At 38.4% G+C, this 25396-nt stretch overlaps 1 long non-coding RNA gene across 1 annotated transcript in view; it reads left to right on the forward strand.

Annotated features, from left to right (window-relative positions):
- The window catches only part of LOC110570544, a 47600-nt gene that overhangs the window by 8122 nt on the left and 14082 nt on the right, over positions 1-25396 (forward strand). Inside the window, exon 2 of the long non-coding RNA XR_002479732.1 lies at positions 17947-18035. This is a non-coding gene — a long non-coding RNA (uncharacterized LOC110570544). The remainder of the gene's footprint in view (positions 1-17946; positions 18036-25396) is intronic.

Here is a 25396-nt window from a genome sequence, read left to right on the forward strand (position 1 = left end):
AGCCCGATGTGGGGCTCGATCCCAGGACCCTGGGATCATGACCTGAGCCGAAGGCAGACGCTTAACCATCTGAGCCACCCAGGCGCCCCGAAAGGGATGCATTTAAAAGAAAGTTTCAGATTATGTGTGGACAAAATGTTATTGAAGTTTCTAAAATGAAGAGACATGCTCTGTTCTTGATTTGAAAGAGTTAGTATTATGGAAAAACCAGTCATTCAAAAATGAATATATAAAACCAATTTATATATATTCAATTGGAATTTCCACATGTGCTTTTTTAAAATTAGACAAAACAATTTTGAAGTTTATCTGGAAGAATATATGTTGTAGAATTACCGACAATTCTAGGAACAATGATAGTGATGGGATTCTTGCATTACTGGATATCAAAACTTACCATAAAGTTGCTATAATCAAACCTGTACTGTTTGGCACAGAAATAGATGAATAGGAGAGAACCAAATAGATAGTCCACACATATAGTAGAGCCTAATATAAGCATGAAGATGACATTTTGATTCAGTGGGAAAAGCATGGTATATTTAATAAATGGTGCTGGCAAAATTGACAATTTTGTTGGGAAACAGAAACCCAGATTCTTATGTGATGTCATATACAAAAAATTTTTTTAGATATATTAAAAGTTTAAGCTATAAATAAGTGAACAAAGAAAAGGAAAAAGAAAATTAAAAAGGAAGGAACACCAGAGACCTTAAAGAAACAGACGTATGACTACAGAAAACAATTACATTTCTCTATATGTTGAGCTATATCGCAAACAAGTCAAATGACAAATTCAGAGAAAATTGTTTCAATACTAATGACAAAGGGTTATTATTGCAAACATTTAAAATATTGCTAGACACTGATTAACAAAAAGACAAAACCTAATAGAAAAAGAATAGTAAAGTTAAATGTCCAATAAATTTTTGGAAGTCTGATCAACTTCACTAGAACTCAAGAAAATATATACTAAAACAATAATAGAATATAATTTTTCACCCATCGTATTGGAAAACACTGAAGAGCTTCATAACATCAACACTCTCATATACCTGGAGTGAGCTCATTTAACTCTTCAGGAAAGTTATTTGACAGCAAACACCTCTTTTGGAACTGTGTCCTAGAAAAATGCTTGCACAACTGCATAAGAAAATATGTATATGTGTGATTGTAGTGGAAACAGCTGGAAGAAAAATCTGAATGCCTATCAATTCAGAGAAGTATTGAAAATATTTATTTAATAAACCTGCAAAATATTATACAGGTATCAAAACATGTTTAGAAACATGTTTTGATACCTGTTTTAATAATTAAAACATGTTTAGAAACATGAATTCATATATGTATATTTCCACCTACAAGCATTTCCAAGATACATTTTTAAGTGAAATAAAACAAGCTGTGAGGAATGTATAATGAATAACCTGAATTTTTTATGAAAAATCTGAATTTTTTATAAAATGAAGTGAGCAAAAATTAATATATGGATATATATGTTGGTATGTGCCTTGGTGAGTATAGAAACAGGTGTGGGAGATTAGATACCACACAGGTTACTTTGGTAATTTCTTCTTTTTTTGTTTGTTTGTTTTTTACATTGGTAATTTCTTTCTTCTTTTTTTTTTAAATGTTCTTAGCTGTTTTTTTTGTTTTTTTTTTTTAAGATTTTATTTATTTATTTGAGAGAGAGAGAATGAGAGCGAGAGCATGAGGTGGGGGAGGGTCAGAGGGAGAAGCAGACTCCCCGCCGAGCAGGGAGCCCGATGCGGAACTCGATCCAGGGACTCCAGGATCATGACCTGAGCCGAAGGCAGTCGCTTAACCAACTGAGCCACCCAGGCGCCCTACATTGGTAATTTCTTGATATGGGATTGGTTGGGGGTTAGAGGAGATTATTAACTTTTATTTTTCTACCTATTGTTTAAGTTTTACAATGAGCACATACTACTTCAAACAATTATGATAGTAAAAACCAAAATAGATATTTATTCATAGACAAGTAGATCATGAAAGCATTTTAAGATGTTAGACTTCTTAGAAAGTTAGGAATTCTAGATAAAAGAATAAATGCTATAAACCAAACAGGTACACTAAACCAAGGGAACTAAGGGAAAGAAAAGAGATAAATAAAAATCCTATGAATTTTTGGAGTTCCTGTAAATCATAGCTCTAAAATTATTGCAACACGATAACTAGTGCTATCAGATGTTAGTCATTATATCCTACATCTATATATTCATGGCCAACTTGAATTAATATAAAGAAACAAGCAAGCAACAGGACAAGAACCTTGAAGACTGACTTTGAGATTTATCTACTGGTGGGGATCTGGAATTATCAGTACTGACTCTTACATCAAAAACACAACCTCTGGTTCTCTTGGTTCTCATCCAGCTTTGCTGTCTGTATACAGATGTGGCATTAAAGTATTCTCTGAATCACCAGAACTTGACCAAAATAATTATTATGAGAAGTTAGCAATAGGAAATGTGTGACTCGGAGGGTTCTGACTTGCCAAAGTTCAGGTGAGTCAGTGGTGAAGTTGAGATGGGCCCTGGACAATCATTTTAAATAGAAGTCTCCCTCTCCTTCTAAATTTTAGGCACTAAGATTATGTCTTGTAAGATAATAGCTTTTCCTCCAGCAAACCATAAATAATGCTGTTTAAAATAAAAATGAACACATGTGATAAGACTGTACTTGTTTGATTTTTTAAATATCTAAAGACTGTCTCATTATTCACAGTTTTGGTTTTCAGTTTGCTTTCTATAGCCAATGTATAAACCAACTAGATTAGCAGAGATTTAAATCTCACAGATATCCTGTTCCTGTTTTTTCCTGCGTTGACATTTTACAGGAGACAGACCCAGAGATAACAGAAATGCAGTATAAATAACAATGTGGATGCTTATCTGAACTCTGTAAACATATATAGTTAATTCATTTAGATTCTGTACATGAGTTTAAAATGCACACACACAAAAATACATCATGAAGTTTAGGCTCCCACAGGAAGATCCTGATGGGTACCTGATTACTCTTATATTCACAGAATAATCACTGATTTTTCCAATAAATGATCATTTAGAAAAAGAAAGTGTATATCTGAGAGAATATATATCTTAACATAACATATTTTTCTACTCATGTTCACAGTCGAGACCCTTATGTGTCTATGTCATAATGCAGGTATATTAGGTCATCCACTGAAGGTTGAAAACTAGAGTAAATTTACCATTTGTATGTATTTTGAGTCTGGTCCCATGTAAAAAAAAAAAAGAAAATTTAGGAGCTTTGAAGAAATCACTTTAGATTCATTCCTACTGGAAATAATTGGAAACAGCTTTTCGTGGAAACATTCACTGATGCTTGTTGCCTGGACTAGAGTCTAGGACAGCTCACTTGTTTTTCTATGGCCCATGAGCTAAGAGCGATCTTCACATTTTTAAACGGTTGAAAGAAAACAATGTTTTATGACACATGAGAATGATAGACTTTCAAATTTCAGTGTCCATAAATCACACAGACGTTCATTCATTTTTTCCATTGTTTATGGCTATGTTCTTGCTACATGTAATGGCAAAGTTGAGCATAATCACAGAGACTATATGTCCCTCAAAGTTGAAAATATTTACTGTATGGCCCTTTACAGAAAAAGTTTGCTGACCCTTGGATTAGAAAATCCCTGAGTATATTTGCTGTGAGGAGTTTATATGTAATGTTTCTTTTGTGGTGGGCTGAATGATTATGAAGTAATTCATTTATTCAACCTTTTATTCTTTCACTCAATAAAAGCTTACTTGGATATTGACACTGAACCAGCGTTAGGAGTAGGCAGAAATGTAGGACAAGTTTTTGTCCTAAAGATGATACTGAAACGATTGCATATTAATAAGACAGTTGTACTAAGAATTTCTACAGATAAATGCCTTATTGGGTAGAGGACATAGTAATTTGGGGTCTTCTTTCCTCAGAAGAGCTCAATCCCAAGATTGGTACAATACATGCAGATTATGAACTTCTCTTTGTATCTTCTGCTGTAGCATCCTGAACTTCCTTTTCCCTGCCCTCAGGGTTACATGAGTCCCCTGCTCTCTGGAGATGAGCACTGTGCCTCGGGACAGTTTCAGAGGTCCAGATTAGCAGCCACTATCATTGAGCATTTTCCATGTGACAAGTACTGCGCTAGGAGCTTGACTTGAAATAACATCACTAAAACCTCACCCTTGGCAAGGTAGACACAATCATCCTCATTTTTGTAAATGAGAAAACAGAATTTAAGAAAAGTCAAGTAAAGTAAGTGACAGAAACAATGCTTCAAACATAAGGTGGCCTGTTTCCAAAGCTAGTCCTTTTAATGACAATTTACTAAGTTGGCCTGTTCTTAAGACTCAAATTCTCAGGGCACCTGGGTGACTCAGTCGGTTAAGCGTCTGCCTTCGGCTCAGGTCATGATCTCAGGGTCCTGGGATCGAGCCCCGCATCGGGCTCCCTGCTCAGTGGGGAGCCTGCTTTTCCCTTTCCTGCTCCCCCTGCTTGTGTTCTCTCTCTGTCAAATAAATAAATAAAATCTTAAAAGAAAAAAAGTCTCAAATTCTCTCCACACTGTGCTGTCTTTGGTTACTTTTGAGATGTCAATTGTTAGCTAAGTCTTTCAGGCTATGGCTCTGTGATAGAAAACAAATATTTTCTACTAAATATACTGTTTCCATGTTTGTGGGTGGCAGTGTCTTTATACAAGAATGAGTTCACCCTGAATTCCACTTTGTTTCCCACCTTTGTTTCTAAAACATTTGTGTTTACTTGAATGAGAAGAATTTTCCAGGCAGTTGTGACTCACTCTAGGTTAGAGCCACAGGGTAGGTGGCAAAAGAAACATGGGTTCAAATTCATACTTTTTTCTTGATGCAAACCCTTGTCAATATTACTTCATTTTCTGAGTCTCAATTTCTTCATTTGTGAAATTATTCATGGTGGAATTTGAGATAGGTGTCTGCCTATTCCCTATATGCATATGACCATCTTTAGAATTAGTTTCCCACTCAATCCTGTCTGTAGAGATCTCTGGCTACTGGATCATAGAATCTTAGAGTTGGGATGAGTAGTACAATGTATAATCTTTTTTTTTTTTTTAAGGATTTCTTTATTTATTTGTGAGGGGGGAGGAGGGGGAGAGAGAGAGGAGAAGCAGAGGGAGAGGGAAAGAGAGAATCTCAAGCAGACTTGGTGCTGAGTGTGGAGCCTGACACGGGGCTCGATCTCATGACCCTGAGATCATGACCTGAGCTGAAATCAAGAGTTGGACCCTTAACCGACTAAGCCACCCAGGTGCTCCTACAATGTATAATCTTTGAAGACAGATAGACTGGAGTTATTACTAGTTGAAGGATCTGAGGCAAACTGACTTCTTTTCCTTGGGTCTCAATTTCCTTATGTGGAAATGAGGGAATGATAGTACTACCTCATAATACTTAGTGATTAGTACTCGATAGTACAAGTTCTTAATGATTATGTCACAGTTCCCACAGAACTGTGTTGAGGTTTAATTAAAAAAAAAGGAAAAATATATATATAAAGCCCTCAACGAAGGGAGGGTTTTCAGTAAATATTGATTACTTTCAGTCATTAGAATGTTTTAAAAAGTGTGACTCACATTCGCTTGCATTGGAATCACGTGTTGTGAGCGATGTATTTGTCAGAAATGCTGATTCTTGGACTCCAACCTGGACTTACTGGATTCTGGGAATTCTACATTTTAAAACATGCTTCCTGGCTGATTTTTGATACACCAAAGCTTGGGACAATACCTTAGAATCAACCCAGCCCAGCTCGCTAACAATGCAGCAATCCTTTCCTGGCATTGCTCCAATTACTCATAGGCTTCTTGGGAGTTTCTGGTGATGGTGAACTTGCTCTCTCACAAAGCAGCTCATCTTGTTTTGTTTTGTTTTTTTAAACTTGTATTATTAGAAACATCTTTCTTGTAATTGAATGAAAAAAATGGCCTCCACCTTATTTTCTCTCCGTATGACCCGTTCAGCCCTCTGAGTCACACAGATTACTATTGTAGGGAGGCAACGGGAAAGCCATTGTGGGAATGTATGGGACTGGAGATGTGTTTATGAGCCTAGCAGGTGGAACAGTTTTCAGCAGTTACCTAAGGTCCTCAAGGTGATGACTCTCTGAGTACGGACAGGGAACCTGTGAGTGGATCAAATACAGAAATCCAGGTGGGGAGGCAGACAGGTGAGAACATCATCAGGAAGATGATCAAAGCATGAAGAACAAACAAGGACTCAAATGCTGACATGGGGAATGGGGCTATAGTTTGGCTATGGGGATAGGAGTCCATAAGGTTATCGTAAGGTCTGCGACAACTTCACTTGACACTGAGACAACTGAGTTACTAAATCAGGGTTCTTTAAGTTTTCCCTTAGGAGGGACAGGATTCATGTTTCTACCTAGTGCACATTAGAGATATTTACTGAGTGAATAAAAATAGCGGCCAGGTGGCCCTAGCCATGGAGATTGCAAGGCAGGGATCAGAACACATTTTCCAAGTTCAATCATTAAAATATTCAAGGAAAACCTTTCCTTCTCCAGCTTAAAAGTTTCTGAGTTTTTTTTCCGCTGTCCAGCATAGGAGCATAGGATCTGGTTTCTGGAGCTTTTTCCAATTGGCAGCCATCTTCAGACACTTGGGTTTGTCAATATCCCTCTTAAAATGTGGTACTCAGAACTGAATACAGTGTCCTGATGTAGCATGACCATACTGAGTGCTGCAGGTCCTCCACCTCTCTTGATCAATGTGTTATATCACCAATGGCCATACCAAACTATTTCCTAATTAAATGGGCTATATGTGTATCATAAATAACTCACTTCTGCTAAGGCAGCCTAAGAACACACTAGCTTTTCTAGCAGCCAAATCACCACTTGGCTCATATTAAAGCTTCTGTCAGTGAAATCCCTGAAGTTCTTTGTCACATAAAACACTACTCAACTAAGACAAATTTGGTTTGTGTTTGTACAATTGAGTGTTTGAACCTAAGTTCAGGATTTTACATCTATCTCTGTTAAATTGCATCTTGTTGGTTTTGGCCTGACTGTCATGCCCATGGAGATAATTTAAAACTCTGTTTCTACCATTCAATGTATTTAGCTAACCCTTCCATCCTTGTGCCATTTAAAATTTTACCAAGCCTTCTATACCCTCATGTAAGTCACTAATAAAAAGTATTTCACAGTAAGGACTTGTGTTTTCCTAGGATCTCCCTTTAGGATGACATTTTTTTCATTTGTCAATATTCTCTAAGGCACCTATTATGTGCCAAATGCCATGTTATAACCTGGGGATAAATGTATGAACATGGCCTAGACCTTGGTCTCAAGAGATTCACAATCTAATGAAGAAGATTAACAAGTTAGTATACAAATGTAATACTATGTGATGAGGGGTGTAACAGAGGGATACATAAGGGATAATGGTAGAATCAGGACTTCGGTAGAATAATCATAGAATGATGGAAATACATTTGGGATCGAGTAGACCTCCATAATTAGAAACACTCTTCTCATGTAGTGTTAGGAACACTTTCTATCACTCTTATGCAACACTTTAAAAATTACCACCACCTTTTCTTTGGGTAAATACCCAGTAGTGGAATTATTGGATCATATGGTAGTTCTTTTTTTTAAGTTTTTGAGGAACCTCCATACTGTCTTCCACAGTGGCTGCATTTCCACCTACAGTATATGAGAGTTCCTTTTTCTCCACACCTTTGTGGAGAAACTTGTTATTTATTGTCTTTTTGATTCTAGCCATTCCGACAGGTGTAAGGTAATATCACATTGTGGTTTCGATTTGCATTTCCCTGATGATGAGTGATGTTGAACATCTTTTCATATGTCTGTTGGTCATCTGTATGTTTTCTTTGGAAAAAAATCTCTACTTTGGTCCTCTGGTCTTTTAAAAATTGGATTATTTACATTTTTGTTGTTGAGTTGTGTAAGTTCTTTATATATTTTAGATATTAACCCTTTATTGGATATATCATTTACAAATATCTTCTCTCATTCAGTAGGTTCTACTGCTGGGTATTTACCCAAAGAAAACAAAAACATTAAATTGGAAAAGATATATGCCCCTCTATGTTTATTGCAGCATTATTTACAATAGCCAAGATATGGAAGGAACCTAAGTGTCCATCGATAAATGAATGGATAAAGAAGATGTGATATACATAGACAATGGAATATTATGTAGCCATAAAAAAGGATGGGATCTTGCCATTTGCAACAACATGGATGGACCTAGAGGGTGTTATGCTAAGTGAAATACATCAGACAGAGAAAGACAAATACCATATGATTTTACTCTATGTGGAATCTGAAAGGCAAAATAAATGAGTAAACAAACAAAAGGCAGAATCAGACTAATAAATACAGAGACCAAACTGAGGATGGTTGGGGAGGGGGAAAAATGGGTGTAGATAGAATTGGGAGATACAGGTTTCCAGTTTTGGAATGAATAAGTCATGGGAATAAAAGGTTCAGTATAGAGAATATAGTCAATGGTATTAAAATAGTGTTGTATGGTGACAGATGGTAGCAACATCTGTGATGATCATAGTGTAACCTCTAGAGTTATTGAATCACTACATTGTACACCTGAAACTAATGTAACATTGTGTGCCAACTATACTCAAAAGATAAAAAAACTATCACCACTGGTTTTTATTAACCATTAAATTGAAGGCCCAGCTATGGTATGGTACTGTTAACTGTATTCTTTATCTTATCTGGATGCTCTTACTGGCTAGATGAAAACAACCACTTACTACCCTCCTGTAAAGAATATTTTTTATCCTTTTCCTTTTACGTAACTTATCTATGCCCCCCCCCACCTCGCCAATTCTGCCCCAAACCCAATGATTAACGAGACTTCACTTAGTCACAGATGGCAACATTTAGCTGTGTTTCCATTTCAAATTACAGTGTTTATATGTGTATTATTTAAATGCAAGTGGCTCTAGGGTCCCACCCTACAGTCTTGGTTAGCTTAAGTTGGGTACAATGCCAAAGCGTGTTTAGAGGAGTTCTCATCAGATCTCCCACACAAGGCAAAATAGTTGGAGGAACAGTTACCCTGCTGCTCCTCTCCCACTTAAATCAGTTAGGCCAAGAACGTGGCTTCAAGTTTCCACGGAAAATATTAGTTATTTTTATATATACAAGTAAGTTCTGAATTAGTTTAGAAACAGAATTTTCTTTTTTTTTAACCATAAAATGAGGGTAGGGAAATTTGGAGAACCACCAGATGAAAATTGGGCTAATTCGGTATGTACAACTTGGGCCATTTTTTAGTCACTCTCTTGTGTTAAAAAAAGAGGCTGGGCTTCTCAGGATTGAGCATTGATACTGGGGAGGGGGAGGTGAGAGCTGGTTAAGTATAATTGAGTCTCATACAGCAACTTATTAAATCTTATTCTTTCCTTTTTGGGGAATTGTCTTTAAGTTTTCTCCTCTGGTTTCTAATTTCTTGCTATTGTGGAGGATGCCAGGGGGCTTCTGAAGTCAGAAGCAACCTGGGTTTGTATCCCATTCCTCTGTAGCTATGTGACCTGGGTGGGTCATGACCTCCCTTTGCCTCAAATTTCTTTACTGTAGAATGGTGACAATCAACAGTTTATTCCTCATTGGGCTGCTAGGAGGATTAAACAGTATGTGAAAATGCTTGGGATAACACACTGTAGAGGGAAACTGCTCAATAAATGTGAGCTGTTTTGTTGTTGATGTTAAGATAATGCTTTGAGGATTTGGATGGTGAAGCTGACAAAAACCAAAGTGAAACCACTGAATTCCCATAATTGCAGTACAATAGCTCTAGAATATTTCTAACAGTGTCTCAAGGACATTGTGCTCTGAACTATGGATACCAGATAATTTTTGTTTTGCCTTGTTTTTTCCCCATTTGGTGGGCGGGGGTGCCGTGCTGTGTGTTGTAGAATGATTAGCAGCATTCCTGGTCTCTGCCCACTAAATGCCAGTTGCACTCCCTCTCCTCCTGGTTGTTACAACCAACACTGTTTTCAGACATTGCCAAATGTCCCCTGGGGGACAAATAGCGCCTGGTAGGCCAAAAAGAATCATAAGTCACTTTCTTCAGCCCTAGGGTTCACACAGTTCCCCTTACCTTTCCTGAAAGCTATGAAATTGAGTTTAAAGGAGTCCCCTTGGCTTTGATGGAGTGGATCCTTGTAACATTTAAGTAGGTGTGTTCTTTAGAAATGAGATGAATGTTTTATTGCTGACAGTGCAACATTCTAGTGGGCTCTCTGGTACAATTCTGGAATGGAGAATAATGGTGCATTGTATTTGCATGCTCTTTCACTTGCTACTTTCTATCCAGCACTGAATTCTGAAGGAGGCAAGAAGGGATTCTCATTAACAATAAACACCATTTTCAATAAATATTCTTAGGGCTCATTAAAGACAAAAAAAATTGAACTAGGGAAAATAAATGGCAGAAAAATATTATTCATATAAAATAAATGTGCTAATTGGCAAGAGTGGTTCAAAAGGACTTCTCCGTTCTCCAGACACTTTGAGCTTTGCCCATTTTCTCCTTGGCAGTGCAGTGTAAAAATGGAAATGGATTCTTTGAGCCTCTTGATGACATTTTGTTGGAATATAAGACATACTGCATTTAGATTTGTGATCGGCAAGAATTCCATCTGCACCATTCACTGGAGACCGTGCCACTGATGATGATTCCACATGGCCTATTCTTATTATTTATTTACCTACTTAATAGTAGCAAATTAAACTGAAAGGACAATTTGATTAGGAGACTTCAGTCGATCATTTTATTTCTTAGAATGGCTTGTGTGGAACAAAGAGTGGTCCACGTTTTGGATAGAGGCAGTTAATTTTTTTTCTTCCTGAATACACTTCAGGGATTTGTAAAGAAACCACTATCCAAGGACCATCTTACCAGGTGAGTGCTAAAGGAAAACAGCATAATAAAATTCACAATTATTTAAAAACAATTTTTTTTTTTTTTGCCTTCATCCCAACCCAAGTGAATAATGTCAATGGACTGAATGAGTCGACATTGTACCATTTCCTAGATTCTTTCAGGGACAACCCTCATGGGAATGAAACATGAGTTGCGGGTTCAACCTTGGGGGACCAATTATGCAGCTTCAGTTGGCAGCTATTGTCATGGCCACTTAAGTGTCAAGGCTTTTGATATCCATTTGTAACCATAACCTTTCATTTAAAAATACTACTACTTTCTTTGGCAGCCATCCTAACTTAATTAGGAACTAACGTAGACTTGTACATTTCTTATAAACACATCAGCCAACCAGAGAATCTGGCCAGGGCTAGAGCATGATTTGAGCTTGATTGAGGGGTTTATCTTTTCCTCCTTCCTATAACACACGTATAGGTCTGGATTATATTCAGCAGAGCTGCTTTTCCTTTTATTTTCAGGTTTTGACATTTTGAATTGATTTACTCTCGTGCTCTCATTCTCCTGCTTTTACTCCTCTCTGGCATTGTTTTTTTCTCTCCTAAAACTTTGTTTTGCACCCTTCCCCACCCCCCCTTTTTTATTATCATTACAACTTTATCATTTAAACATTTACCGAAGAACTATTCTGACAGCCTCTGGACAGTAAGGAACAAGATTTAATGATGACAACAGAGATGATCATTATTTTTCTTAGTGCATGGTATATTACAAATTTCATTTTTTTAAAAAAAAAACTTCTTTTGAGAGGAGGGCTGCTTTGTTTCTTGCACGGCCCTAGCGGTAGCCTGTGATCCATCAATGAACACGCAGAATAAGACACGAGGCTTGATGGAAACTGTGGTGAAGTGGGTACTTACAAGTGGCCTGGGGCATCCAGTTCTACCCTAGAGATGAGTTGTGTGGGACCATGTAGTTTAGATTTTGCAGATCACTAGTAATAAGGACATAATCATCAATTGGGGCTATAAAAGGAAGTGATTATATGCTAGCGAATTTTAAGTGTCTATTATGTGCTAGGTTCTATGCCAAGTACTTGACCTATTCTTCATATAATCTTCACAACACTACTGAGATAAAAATCATTTTCCTCACCATTTTAAGATGAACTTAATCTCAAGGAAGTTAAGTAGCTTTCATACAATCTTGCAGCTACTAAGTCTGATTCTAAAACCTGTATTTTCAGCCACCACATTTGATATTTGTTTCCTACTAATTTGAAGACAATTCTTTTTATAATCCTCTAGAAGGAGGGTATGAAAAATTGTATTGAATAAGATAAAGATGAGCAAACCCTGTTCCTGGCAACTGTCCCCTGGGCCAAGAAAAATCTGGTTGAGTACTGGTATTTTCTGTGCCTCATATTACTCTGTGGGTATACTAATAGGTTTTAGCAAATGCAGGGCTGGTACGGTTTTTCTTTTAAGCTTTGGTCCATTTCATCTGTAAAACTTGCTCTTTCAAACTAGTTGTTCTACTAACTTCGGAGACAAAAAATTCTGTTCAGCACAGAAATGAGCATAACATGCAGATAAGACCCTTTCCTGTGGCCCCTTGTCTTGAGAGTGAGTTTTCAGCTAATGAGAAGTGAGAAGTAATGAAGCTGGAATAAGAGCACAGTTATTGAACTTCAGATGGTGGACAAGATGGTATTGCTGTTGGCCAACACATCCTCCAGATTTTGGCTTTTAATATAAAAATGTTTCATGACTGAATAGTTGTTTAAAGACTTGATGTGAAAGTAATAAAGTAGAAAGTTAAAACCAGGGTTTTGTTGTTGTTGTGATATTTACAGGATGATATGCTCTAGTACAGGGATCCGGCCCTCAATGTCACCTAGGACATGGGTTGGGAATGCTTGTGGGTCCAAGGGACAAGTGGGGACAAAGCAAAAAGCAAGAAAATAATAAAAGGATTGAGAGAACAGAGCAGAAGAGGGGAGAATGGAAAGAGGAAGAGAGACCAGGGAGGACGTAAGATTTGGAATAAAAGGAGATCAATAGAAGAAAGCAGTCTCCCTGGTGGGAATAACTAACTGTTGTCTCAGGCAGATTCCAGTGCTATAGTTTAAAGTACAGGTGTGGTAGAATCTAAATGACCATTGAATGGTAGACATGATGGGATAACACACCATTTGAGAAACCATTTAAAAATTTCCTTTTTCTTCCATTAAACACAAAGGTGGCACATAATATACAGTTATCTGCCCCTTTCTTATTACACATCATGATATGTCTTGGAGGTCTTCTACGTCAGAACACTGAAGGCCTCTTCAGTTTTTTATTAAGTGGCATGATATTCCTTTGGTGATATAAACTGGGGTATATAATTGGTCCCCTGTGTTGTTTCTACTCTTTATAGATTTCAAACAATGCTGCCATTGCTAATATTATGCACACCATATTGTACATGAGTAGGTTTATCTGTGGGACAAATTCCCAAACACAGGACTACTGAGTGAACAAGAGAATGCCCAAGTGAACTCCATTGAGCGCTACTATTTTGGGGCTTCCAATTGTATGACTATTCTTTAATCCATTGTGTTAATACTGATGACAATAAACATTTATTGATTGCTTCTTATTTGCCATATGTTGTTCTAAGAGCTTTAAATGCATTATTGTGTTTACTCTGTAGTATGAGATAGGTATAATTATCTCTATTGTACACTTAAGGAAAATGAGACTCAGAGAAATAAATCACTTGCACAGTGTCAAAGATAGTGTAAGTAGTGGAGCTAAGATTCAAATTCTGGTGGCCTGACCTCAGAATTCCTATCAACCAGCTGCTCCACCCAAACTGGGATGGTCACCAATGGCCTTCTTATCTCCAAATCTAACAATTCCCAGCCCTCATTCTCATTTTTCTTTTTTTTTTTTCAACCTCATGCCTCCTGCAGTCAAAGTAAGGGACTACAGGCTTTGGAGAGCCACACCTAAATTACCCCCCATTATGTGTATTTTAGACTTTTAAATAAAAACAGAAGAGAGAAAAGAAAATGTGTCATTTCCAAAATTATTTAGGAAAAGAAATGGTAGGTAATACATCAGTTCGGACTTGACAAAAAAGCCCTTGAATAAAAGGTTAAAGTGTCAGCAAAAGTTCTTGAAAATGTTTTACCATTTAATAATAATGTTAAAAATTTGAAGAGTCTCTATTAAAGCTAAGGATTTTAAAATTTGGAAATATATTATTTTTAAGATTTATTTAAAGGGAGGAAATTTTTATAGCATTCTTAAATATTTATACTTTATTATTCACATAATTACTTAAGCAATAATTATTTGTTAGAATAAAATTTTTGATACTATACATCAACTTTTTGTCCTGGTCTTGAGAATTCAGGTAATAAATAGGAAAATAAATTACACTACTTCTGGCTCTGATTTAATTTGAACAGATAGAGGAGACTATATGAATAAATATAGCATATATTGATATTTTTTAAATTTCCATTATTATGTGGAAGGTAGAGGAAAGTATGAAATATGGTTATCAATGAAACCATATGTTAACTAGTAAATAAAAATTGTTCAATATCACAAATCATCACGGAAATGCAAACCAAAACCACAGTGAGATATAATCTTACACCAGGTAGAACGGCTATCATCAAAAAGACAAAAGCGATAGCAACTATTGGTGAGGATGTGGAGAAAAGGAAACTTTCATGCACTGTTGGGGAATGTAAATTGGTGTGGCCACCTTGGAAAACAGTATGGAGGTTCCTCAAAAAATTAAAAAGAGAACTACCATATGATCCAGCAATCCCACTTCTGGGTATGTATCTAAAGAAATTGAAATCAGGATCCCATGGAGATATCTGCACTCCCATGTTCCTTGCAGCATTTCTCACAATAGCCATCATGCAGAAACAACTTAAGCGTCCATCAACAGAGGAGTGGATAAAGGAGATATGGAATATATAAGCAATGGAATACTATTCAGCCATGAGAAATAAGGAAATCTTGCCACTTGTAACAACATGAATGGACTTTGTGGCTATTATGCTAAGTGAAGTGTCAGAGAAAGACAGATATTGTATGATATCACTTATAGGTGGAATCTAAAAAAAAATGCAAACTCAGAGAAACAGAAGAGTGGTAATTACTAGGGGTTGGGGGTAGGAGAAATAAGGAGATACTGGTCAAAGGGTATAAACTTCTAGCTATAAGATTAACAAGTTTGGGGATCCAATGTACAACATGGTGATTAGAGCTAATAATACTGTATACTTAAATGTTCCCAAGAAATGGTAACTATGTGACAGGATGCAAGTGCTAGCTAATACTATGGTGCTAATCACATTGAAATTTATAAATGTATCCAATCAACACATTGTACACCTTAAATATATAATGTTATGCACCAATTATATCCTATAAAGCTAGAAATATGTATCTATTTCTATGTAGAAAATACATATCTATAAATATCTATGTATATATCTATAGGTATATATTTCTATATAGATATAAAGATAGCCATATATAGATAGAAATATAGATATACAGATATTTCTAGGAGAAAAAGCCTCAAAAAATTGACTAGAGTTTTGAAGTAATTGTTCTATTTCTTTGTTTCTAAGAAGGCAAATGGACTCCTCTTGAAAATACAAAAGATGCTTTAGTGAATCGCTGAGAGTATCTGATCTCTGAGTTCTATCCCTCCTCTTCTCTATACTCCTCTCCACATTTGGGGCTGAAAGCCTGCAAGCTATTTTCCCCAGGTTCCCTCGCCAGTTGCCTTCCTGTTAAGTTCTATTAATGGGAGACATTGGCAGGTAATTGGGAACTGGAAAGAGGGAAGAAACTTTTTTTTTTTCCCCTCGTGGCTTCTGGCAGGGGCTTTTGGTAGGAGAGGCCACTGGCCAGTGTGAGCTCTGGGTTCTCTCAGTCGGTGCAGCTCCAAAGGCAGCGGGGGTGGGGGTGTTTAAGCAGGCACTGGCACCAGGGGCCCCAACAGCAGCATTGGCAGTAGGGGGTTCTCAGCAGCCTCGGAGGCTCACACTGGGGGTTCTGGGTCCTGCCGTTTCCCCTTTCACTTCTCTGGTTCTAAGCACGGTAGTGATTCTCTGCAGTTACTGATCTTTGGGTGAACTTACCTCTTCTGGCTCATGGAGTTCTTCCAATATCTTTGTAATGAATTTCCTGTATTAAATTCTCTCTGTTTGATATGACCAGAGTGGTTTCTGTTTTCCTGGCTGGACATTGACTGATACAGTTTATGGAAATTTCTCTCTTGTCCATAAACTAGAGCTTATGATCTTTAAGATGGTGGTACCCAGATAGGATGGTGTCACATTTTTATGGCGATGGAGATATTTATGCTATAACTGACAAGCCAAAGCAAGTGACTGTAAACCTGAAGTGAAAAGAATCACAGTCATCCTGTGCCGTCTCTGTATGAATGCCAGTGTCCCACTCTGTCAGCATGTTCTTGGATTGAACCTCCAGCAACTGGGAAAATCTTTGATACTGCACAAACATGGACTTCTTTTTCTCCCTATCTGAAGGGCAATACAGTTGAGGGGGGAAAAGACCATGGAGAACAATACTAATATGGACTTCTTTTTCTCCTTATCTGAAGGGCAATACAGTTGAGGGGGAAAGAGACCATGCAGAACAAGACTAATTTCTATCTTTTGTGGCCACCTGTCTTATTATAGGAACTCATCAAAATTACTGTGTAAAAAGATTGTCAACTACTTTGTAAAATCTATGTGTACATAGGAAGTTATTGATAAACTTTTAAGGCAGATGTTTATTTCACATTTTTCATTTTTGTTGTGCTTTACGAGATAAATGGTTCATTCCTGGTCTAAAAAGTGTTACAAGTCTACTAGAGGATAAGACACCTGTGTCAGAATGTAGATCAACTACATCATTAAGCACACAGACTTAGTTCATCAGCTTTTGGATTGTGCATATGGTCCAAACTCATTAAAATGTATACACTAAGTTTTACCTCAATAAAGCTGTTAAAAAAGCTTATATAAGTGATTTCACACTTCATGTATCATTCTGCAACTTGATATTTTTCACTCAACATTTTTAGTTTGGGACATCTACTCAGGTTGATATATTTAGCACTATTTCTTTTTGATTCACTTTCATTGTCCTGTTCTATTCTATAGCTTAGTGATGCAAGACCACTTATTGTATTTTTCATTAGAATCCTGTGATTTTAAAAATCAAGATCTTGGGCACCTGGGTGGCTCAGATGGTTAAGCGTGTGCCTTCGGCTTGGGTCATGATCCCAGGGTCCTGGGATCGAGCTCCACATCGGGCTCCCTGCTCAGCGGGGAGCCTGCTTCTCCCTCTGCCTCTCTCTCTCTCTGTCTCTTATGAATAAATAAATAAAATCTTAAAAAAAAATAAAAAATAAAAAATAAATAAAAATCAAGATCTTCATTGTAGCTGTGGTTCTCTTTATACTAGTTTCCCGATCAGATTGCATGTTGCAGTAGTGGAGATGAGTGAATCCTAATTATTTTCTTTTTTTAAAAAGCTACCCCCATGACAGAGGAAACCCTAGGTAAATTTTATTTTCCTCTGCCCTTACCTGTACTTTTCAACCTTTAATGTCCTAACCTATGCAAAATACTTGGAAGGGAATGTGGCACAGAGTCAGTGCTAGAGAAGCATCGTCTGAAGGACATGGGGGCATCCAGGTAAGGAGCCAGGGTGTCTGGGTTGGAAGCTCAGCTGTGCTCCTTAGTACCTGTGTGACTTTGGGCAAGTTTCTCAGCCTTCTGTGCCTCAGGTCCCTCATCTGTAAAATGAGGGCATAACAACAGTCCCTACCTCATAAGGCTGTTTTTTGAGGATTAAATGAGTAAATGAAAACATGCAAGGAACGCCTGTTACCCAGCCGATAGTAAGCTGTTGTGTGTGTTATTTCAGGTTCCTTGGGCCCTTACTCCAGGCCTTACCCTCTTTGGACCCTGCATTCTCTGCAGTCTTGGAACTTGGATGCACCAACTCTTGCCAAGGTACCAGTGAGTTGATGAGTCATTCCTTTCCATATTTCCCTTTAACCCCCTCCCGCTGAATGAGCCTGAAATACTATGTCCTGAGGGTGAGCGTGTCTTCCTGGCACGGCTTGTGTGGGACCGCACGTCCATTTCCCATCTAGGGAAACAGGAGCTTCGCTCCTAAGTGTCATGACACGGAGGCTTTCCAGCATGGTGTTTTCTTTTGACAGGAGGATACATTCCTGTTGCAAAAGCCGCCAGCAGCTGACCTGGTGACATGACTTGAATTTTTAAAGATGTGTTTCTTTCCTTTCCGCTTAATGCTTCTCCCTGATGCAACTTGTATTTTCTCTAGCTGGAGGTGGTGGGTGGGAACCCATGTTCCGAGCATTGTTTGGTAGGAGAGGCAGCCCTTCCTACCCCATTGGGTTTTCACCAAATCCAGGAAGGTCTCACACATAATTTGAGCCTCTGCCCCTCCATCTGACACTTTCTGCTCTTGTAGCTACTTTCCACGATTCCTTTGTTCCAGCGAGCAGCACTGATCTGCTGCCATCCTTATTGACCACTTGCTGGTGGCCCAGTGTCTATCCCCGGCTCCCCTCCACCCGTGCTCCCACCAGGCACAGAGCCAGCGATCGGACCCAGTTCCTGGATTCTTGGCTCTCTTGAAGCTCACTCTGCCCATGTGGCCAGGCTTTGTCTCCACTTGGGCAGTTTTTCTTTCGATGCTCTACCCTCCTTTCCTCCAGTCTGCTCTCTTAGAGAGCTTCAGTCCCGTGTAGTGGGAGCATATCCGAGCCACATTTGCTGGCCAGGTTCAAGTTCTTTCCTACAGAGCTCCTGAACCCCATCTGGTTGAGGGCCCCTGGACATGCCATGTCAGGAAACAGTCTAGACTTCTCAGAGCAGCTGGGAAACCTCCGGGGTACAGTGGCTTGGTTCTTCAAGTTCTCCCAATGGACTACTCTTTCTACCTAAGTTAACAGCAGTTCCTTGAGTTCCCATGTGGGTATGGCAGTCACTTAGGAAACAGGAAAGCCCAGAACCTGTGAAGCTTAAAAAAATGACAATTATTTGAGTATTCCAATAAGGGTGTTCTTTGTGAAACCACATGAATGAAAAACATCAGTGATGAAAAATTTAGGAATCACTGTTATATAAAAGTCTTAGACTATGTATTGTCCCTAAGGTGTGAAAGGAATATTGGAGTCTTTACAGTTTACAAATATCTAAAAAGACTGAGGTAACACTGTTCCTTCATATTGTTGCATATTTTTTTTAAAGATTTGACAGAGAGAGAGAGAGAGAGCACAAGCAGGGGGAGTGCCAGGCAAAGGGAGAAACAGGCTCCCTGCTGAGCAAGGATGTCATATTGTTGCATATTAACAAAGTATTCTTTTGTATCATAAACATGATTGAGACTAGCACTGACTCTTGCCAGGCACTGTTCTATAAGCTGGGATGCATCATGGACCTCATGTTCTAGTAGTTTTAGGATTTGATTAGACTACACTCTAGAGTATTTGGGAATCTAGTCATTTCACATCCAGAAAAGATGGCTATCCCTAGTGTGAAAGCATATACCATTGGAGACAACTGTCCCATTGAGGACAAAGAGCAAAAATATGTTCACAATCTAGTGGGAAAGTCAGGCGTGGGTATAGCTAAAATATAATATGTAAAATGCTGTGATAGCATATAAACAAAGTATAGCTTAGAACAGTGGGTATTAATCAGATTTTACAAGAGGATAAACTTGGGCTTTAATAACAAACTAATAAATGAGCTTCAAACAGCACAAGACTGGACCAGACTATAGTCTTCCAAGGGCTGGGAATCAGGAATCAGGGGGTAATTATAGGATAGTTTAGGACATCTGAAACATAGGAGAACTTTCTCAGATACCAGACATGGGAGGACCTTCTTCCCTCAGGGTGAGAGATAAAGGTGGGTCATCCAAGGGTCATAATATCAAGGGGAAGGGTGGAGCCACCAATAATGGCCATTATTATTTATCTAAAATAATAAAAATAGCCAGAAACTCAGTTTCATAGGTTGAGAAGCTCTGCTTTCTGGTTAAGCTTTGTGTCATTACAAAACAGAAAGAAAAAGTTGTTGAAATAATTCAAATTCTTGGTAAAAGTAAGCATTACCAATAACAGAAACCTCTTGCAATTCAAAGTTTATTAAATGAAAATTACCCAATAATTGGTAGGTTTAGAGGGATGATATATGGTTCCTTTTCCAGTTTCTACTTAAGAAAAGGAAAAGACTTTGGTCAAGTTGGATGGGGTCAGAAGAGGGCAAGAAAACTTCATTTGGCTCCAGAATACTTTTGATTTAGTTGTAATAGTAACACTGTCATTCATATTGGAGGTGAAACTACTGAATGACAATAAGGGGTGAATCATCTTTTGAGGGTTCCTCTCAAAGGTGAGGCAGTCGGGTGAGTGCTCTGTCTACCAAATACAAGTGTGCAAGGTACTAGGAACATGAAGAGTCATAAGGTGTAGTGTCTGGTCCCAACTTTCATAGAACTTAAAATCTTGAAAGAAGGATATAAGGAAAAGTAATACTAGGTAGGATATGGTTAAGGTACAGATGAAGGTCTTGGATCAGAGACCAGCTATCATGTCCATACACAAACCCGAAACTTTGATAGAAGAATGTGTAAGCAATTGAGGCTAGGTATTTATCCAAACTAGAATCAGGACAATTCACTGAAAATCAATTTCCAAAAAGTCAGTTTGTCAAGACTGATGAATTATGGAGGATTTTTTCAAAGTTTTAGTTTTGCCATAGCCTTTACACCTCAGCTATTTGAATAAGGATTTATCTGCTCAACTTAGCTGGGTGCTGATTTCATGCATATTTTATAATTCAGATGCCTGGTGTTGCTCAATGCTTAATGCTTTATCTGTGAATGGGCAGTCTTTTTCTTAAACCCAGTTTATAGCCTTTTCTATTTTGGTGGGCTCACGTCCCGGCCCTGAAACTGCCCTCAAATGGTTGCAACCAAGTTTCCTGTAACCTCAGGATATGAAGCTGACAGTTTCCTCCAGATGGTCTTTTGGTGGGTTTGCCATGTGCTGAAATGGCTTTGAATCAATTGACTTTCAACAAATTAACCCAAAACAGTTCAAATGAACCCAGAGCACTCCAAACTACCTCTTAACTTTCTATCTCTGTAAGTGAGGTCTTCATGTCCCTGAATTATAAAATTGGAAGCCCCTAACTTATTTTTTTAGTGATTTAACAACTTTCCCATTATGTTTTTCTCCCAGCACTGGTGGTAAACAGTAGTAAAAATAACCCTTAATATATTTTTTAAAGCTTCCCTTTTAATCCCTTCCAGGAAAGGAATCCTGGATCTAGCATTATCTAAACAAACGCTGAGTAGGTGTCAGGAACTTAGATTCCAGTCCCCAAACACTTAAACTTCTTAAATTCTTAACATCCAAATATTTTTTTCTATAAGATAGAGATAAAACATCAGCCTCTACCTTCCTTGTAAATAACATAATAAAAGGAGTTGAGGTGATAAAGTAACTACTGTGGTCACTGAGGAGGAGAAGAGTAAATCGATTGAGCTTCGGTAATAGTCATCAGTTTAATATGTTCCAATTTAATATTTGCCTAGCATCTCTGCTCAAGAAATGGTGTTATGTACTATTAAAAATTTAAAAAAGGTGACCAAGACACAGTTCTGACCCTCAAGGAGCAATTGTTTTAGTCAGATGAATAAAAGAAATACATAGACCTACAGGGCACAGTACAATAAGGGCTAAAAGACAATAGAAATGCAGTTCATTATTGATTCCAAGGAAACAAATTACATTGGACACTCATCTGGAAGACTGGAAAGGCTTGAGCAGATGAAAAACAGAAAGGACATTTCGAGGAAGGGCATAGAGTTGGGAAACCATAGCACCCACGTGGAAAAGGTGTATTTACGGGGGAAATGGGAAATGGTAGTGGAGATTCATGGCGAGTCCTGCTGTGTAGGGGTTTCTGCTGCGTTTGGTATGCAATGAAACACCGAAGGTTTTTGGATGTAAGAGATAAAATACAGCAATACAGTTAATCTGGCAATGGCGTTTGGGATAATTTGGAGAGGTAGATCATGAGATTGGGAGTACAGCCTGGAATTAAAGGAGCTTCAAGTACTGAGCAGCAGAAATCAGACAGCAGACAGAGCCCAGAACCTCTTTCCCCATGCTAGTCAGAAGTCTGGTGACTAGAGCCACACATAAGTAATGGGCTGAGACAGAGGGCAAACTCTTCAACATGCCCTACAAAGTCTCTTCGAAACTGGCTCTTACTGCTTTGTTAGCTTCATCTCCCACCATCTTCCCGAGCTTGTCTCTGTAGCTGTACGGCACCATGCACGTCACCCCAACCGTTCCATAAAAACCTCAGTACCCCACCTTCTTTGCTTTGCCTTCTGCCTGGGGCACTCTGCCCCGCCTTTTCCTCTGACCAGGGAACTTCTACTGGTCCTTCTCTTTCCATTCCTTCCTCCATCCTCTTCTTACACTGATTTAGGGGTTTTCTTTGTCAATTCCATATCCTCATGTAGATTTTATACTCTGTTGTCACTACCTGTTTTCTTGTTTTTCTTTTTTCTCCAGACTATGAGCTGTTGGAAGCTGGGACCACTTGATTGAGCCGTTAGCACGGGGAGTGACACTGAATAGATGCTTGATAAATGCTAGATGAAGGAATAATGGCCAAATTAATATACTACATCAAGCATCTATTCACGGTTACATTTCCAGCATTTGTATAGACCGAAATCATGCTGCAAAAGAAGAAAGAGACCTTTGGCTGATGAGTCCAGGCAATTGTCTGCACGAGCATGTGCACATGCTCGTGCACACACACACACACACACACACATCTAGCAATATGTCTACAACAAATACGCAGTGATTGATTCCATTTTTTTGATGTAAATGCTAGGGGACTTCAAAAGAGAGGGATGGCTCATGGTGCCGTTAGTCAGGAAAGGCTTCGTATCCATTGGAACAATCCAGGAGAGGGGGAATTCATGCTTGAAAAAAAAAGAGAACAAAGGAAGGAGTAAGGTCAGTGATGTGCAAAGAGGACTGTTTAAGGTTTATGTGTTATTGAGATATGACGGTGTATTTTCTTTCAGATCTCTCCTGTTCTTCCCGAGATCTTAAGTAAACAAAGCGAAGGCCAAAATGGGAGAGGGAAAATCTATTCAAAGCCATGCAACACAGACATCACAGAATTGTTTCAGCCACATTTTATTGTCAGAAAGATTCAAAAGATAAATCAGCCTAGGCTGCCTGGGGATTATGTTATGGGGGTTTGGACAATCAAATTACTAAGAGTTACTCCAAGAGGCATATTTGTATTCATTCCTTGTGAGGGATAAAAGAGGATGATGTAAGCTTCAAGAGTAAAGTAACGTGTGATAAATTTTGGAAGAAATAACTGGAAAAAAATAAGAACTTCTGGCTTGATGTTCCAGGAATACAGCTAAGCAGGCCAAGATTTTATTAAAAGAAAAAAATGCATATTACAGAAATGAGAAGACAATGTTATGTGGATAAAGAAGCACTGTGATATTTTAAGCTGGCTGAATAAAATAGAACATGGCAATGGAAATGTGAATAAAAGGCACAGAAATGGGGACTAGAAAAAAACAGATGTAGAAATTTTCTTTTTTCTGGGAGCAGATAGAAGTTAATGTTGATAAAGGAAACTACTGTGAACCTACTTATATTATAAGCGACTTTGTGAATACTGAGGAATTGGTCGGCTTGTGCTCACGTGGTTGGCATATTGGGAAAATTGCATCTAATACAGGCTTAAAAATCTTCAGCCTGAGGAGGAACATATTCATTCTAGACCTCTCACAGATTTGAAGAGAAAACATAAGATAAAGAGAAAATGGAAAAATCAGAGGTAACAAAATTTGATCCTGCCTGTATTTTGTAGAGGCAGATGAAGGATCTCTTAAAGGGAAAAATAAAAAAAAATTGTTTTTTATCAGTTTAAAGAGAGAACACTTATTCAGAGGGGTTGGAGGACATAATTCCCCAGTCTGATACAGCAACCTGATTCTTCTTTTGTAACCACTAGCCTGCTAGAAGGTACTATCTGTTTTAATATGGTTTTTATTTTTTATTTTACAAGAACCAAAAGGACATTGCTATAACTCAGTTTGGATGGCAACATTACGTTGGGATTTTTATGATTTTTATGAATTACAATAAATTCTAAGAGCTGTATTATATATAGCAAGGGCAAGACTCCATAAGAATAAGATAAGATATAAAAAGAAGAGAGAAATAGGGATAATGGACACCTTAACTATCTCCTGAAGGGGACAATAAAAGTTAAAATGGAGCACTAGGGAAGGCAGTCTGGCTGAGGCCCAAATTGTCAGAGAAAGGCTTTAGAAAACTAAGGGATTCAGATAGAATGATGGGTCAAGTCTTATTTGATATCCAGATGTGTAGTCCAGTGGGCAATAGAAAGTTAACGCATCTTTATATTTAGACAGAAGATCCCATAATCAGGTGCTAACTTCCTTTGCTTTTAAGTGGGTCCTTTTGTACCCTGCAATGTTATGTGGGATGCCCAGTCAGTAGGTCACACATTCTATAAGCACTTGGATAATGGTGCCGGCTGAGGTCCTGCAGGCAAAGAAGGCAAACCCATATTGGGAATATGTGTTGATTTTAGTCAAGATACATGGCTGCATTTTTCAGGATGAAAGGAGTCTAATGTAATCAATATGGTACCAAGTTGGTCTGGAGAGTTGGTGCCATAATGGGGGGCTCAGTATCGGGCTCGATTGCTGGCAGGTTTGGACTTTCGGCAGAAACAATATTTAATCAGCTTTGGTGACAGGGAACCCATGCGGTCAGGTCCATGCTTCCAATCCTGCCTCCATGGCTATCCTGTTCATGGGCCCACTGTGCCAGGAATAGGGTGGTCTAGGATGCAGGTTGCTGATGTTCATTGTCTGCTTCTTTATTTATTATTTTCTCGGTGGTGGAAGCTTCTGTTGTATAACATGCTGTACTTTCCCCACTCCCCTTCCCAGACCTCTTTGCCTTTAACCTTATTATTTATTCTTCATGCCATATTTATTCTTGCCTTAAGCTTCTTGTCTTTCCACGCAAAGTGGGTGACCGGGTGGACAATCTGAAGCCCTATTTATTGGGAGGCTTTCCTTCCCCACTTGCATTCGGGGCCACCCTGTGTGAGGCTGTGGAGTGGCAACCACCCGTTTTTGGCTTACACTCATTTATTGAACTGATCAGTCTGTAGAAACAAGCTTGGCCATTTCCCTCCTCCACTACCTGATCATAATGGACTTCTCAGGAGGCCGCCGG

This window comes from Neomonachus schauinslandi, chromosome 5 (genome assembly GCF_002201575.2).
Source record: "Neomonachus schauinslandi chromosome 5, ASM220157v2, whole genome shotgun sequence".
In the NCBI taxonomy this organism is placed as follows: domain Eukaryota; kingdom Metazoa; phylum Chordata; class Mammalia; order Carnivora; family Phocidae; genus Neomonachus; species Neomonachus schauinslandi.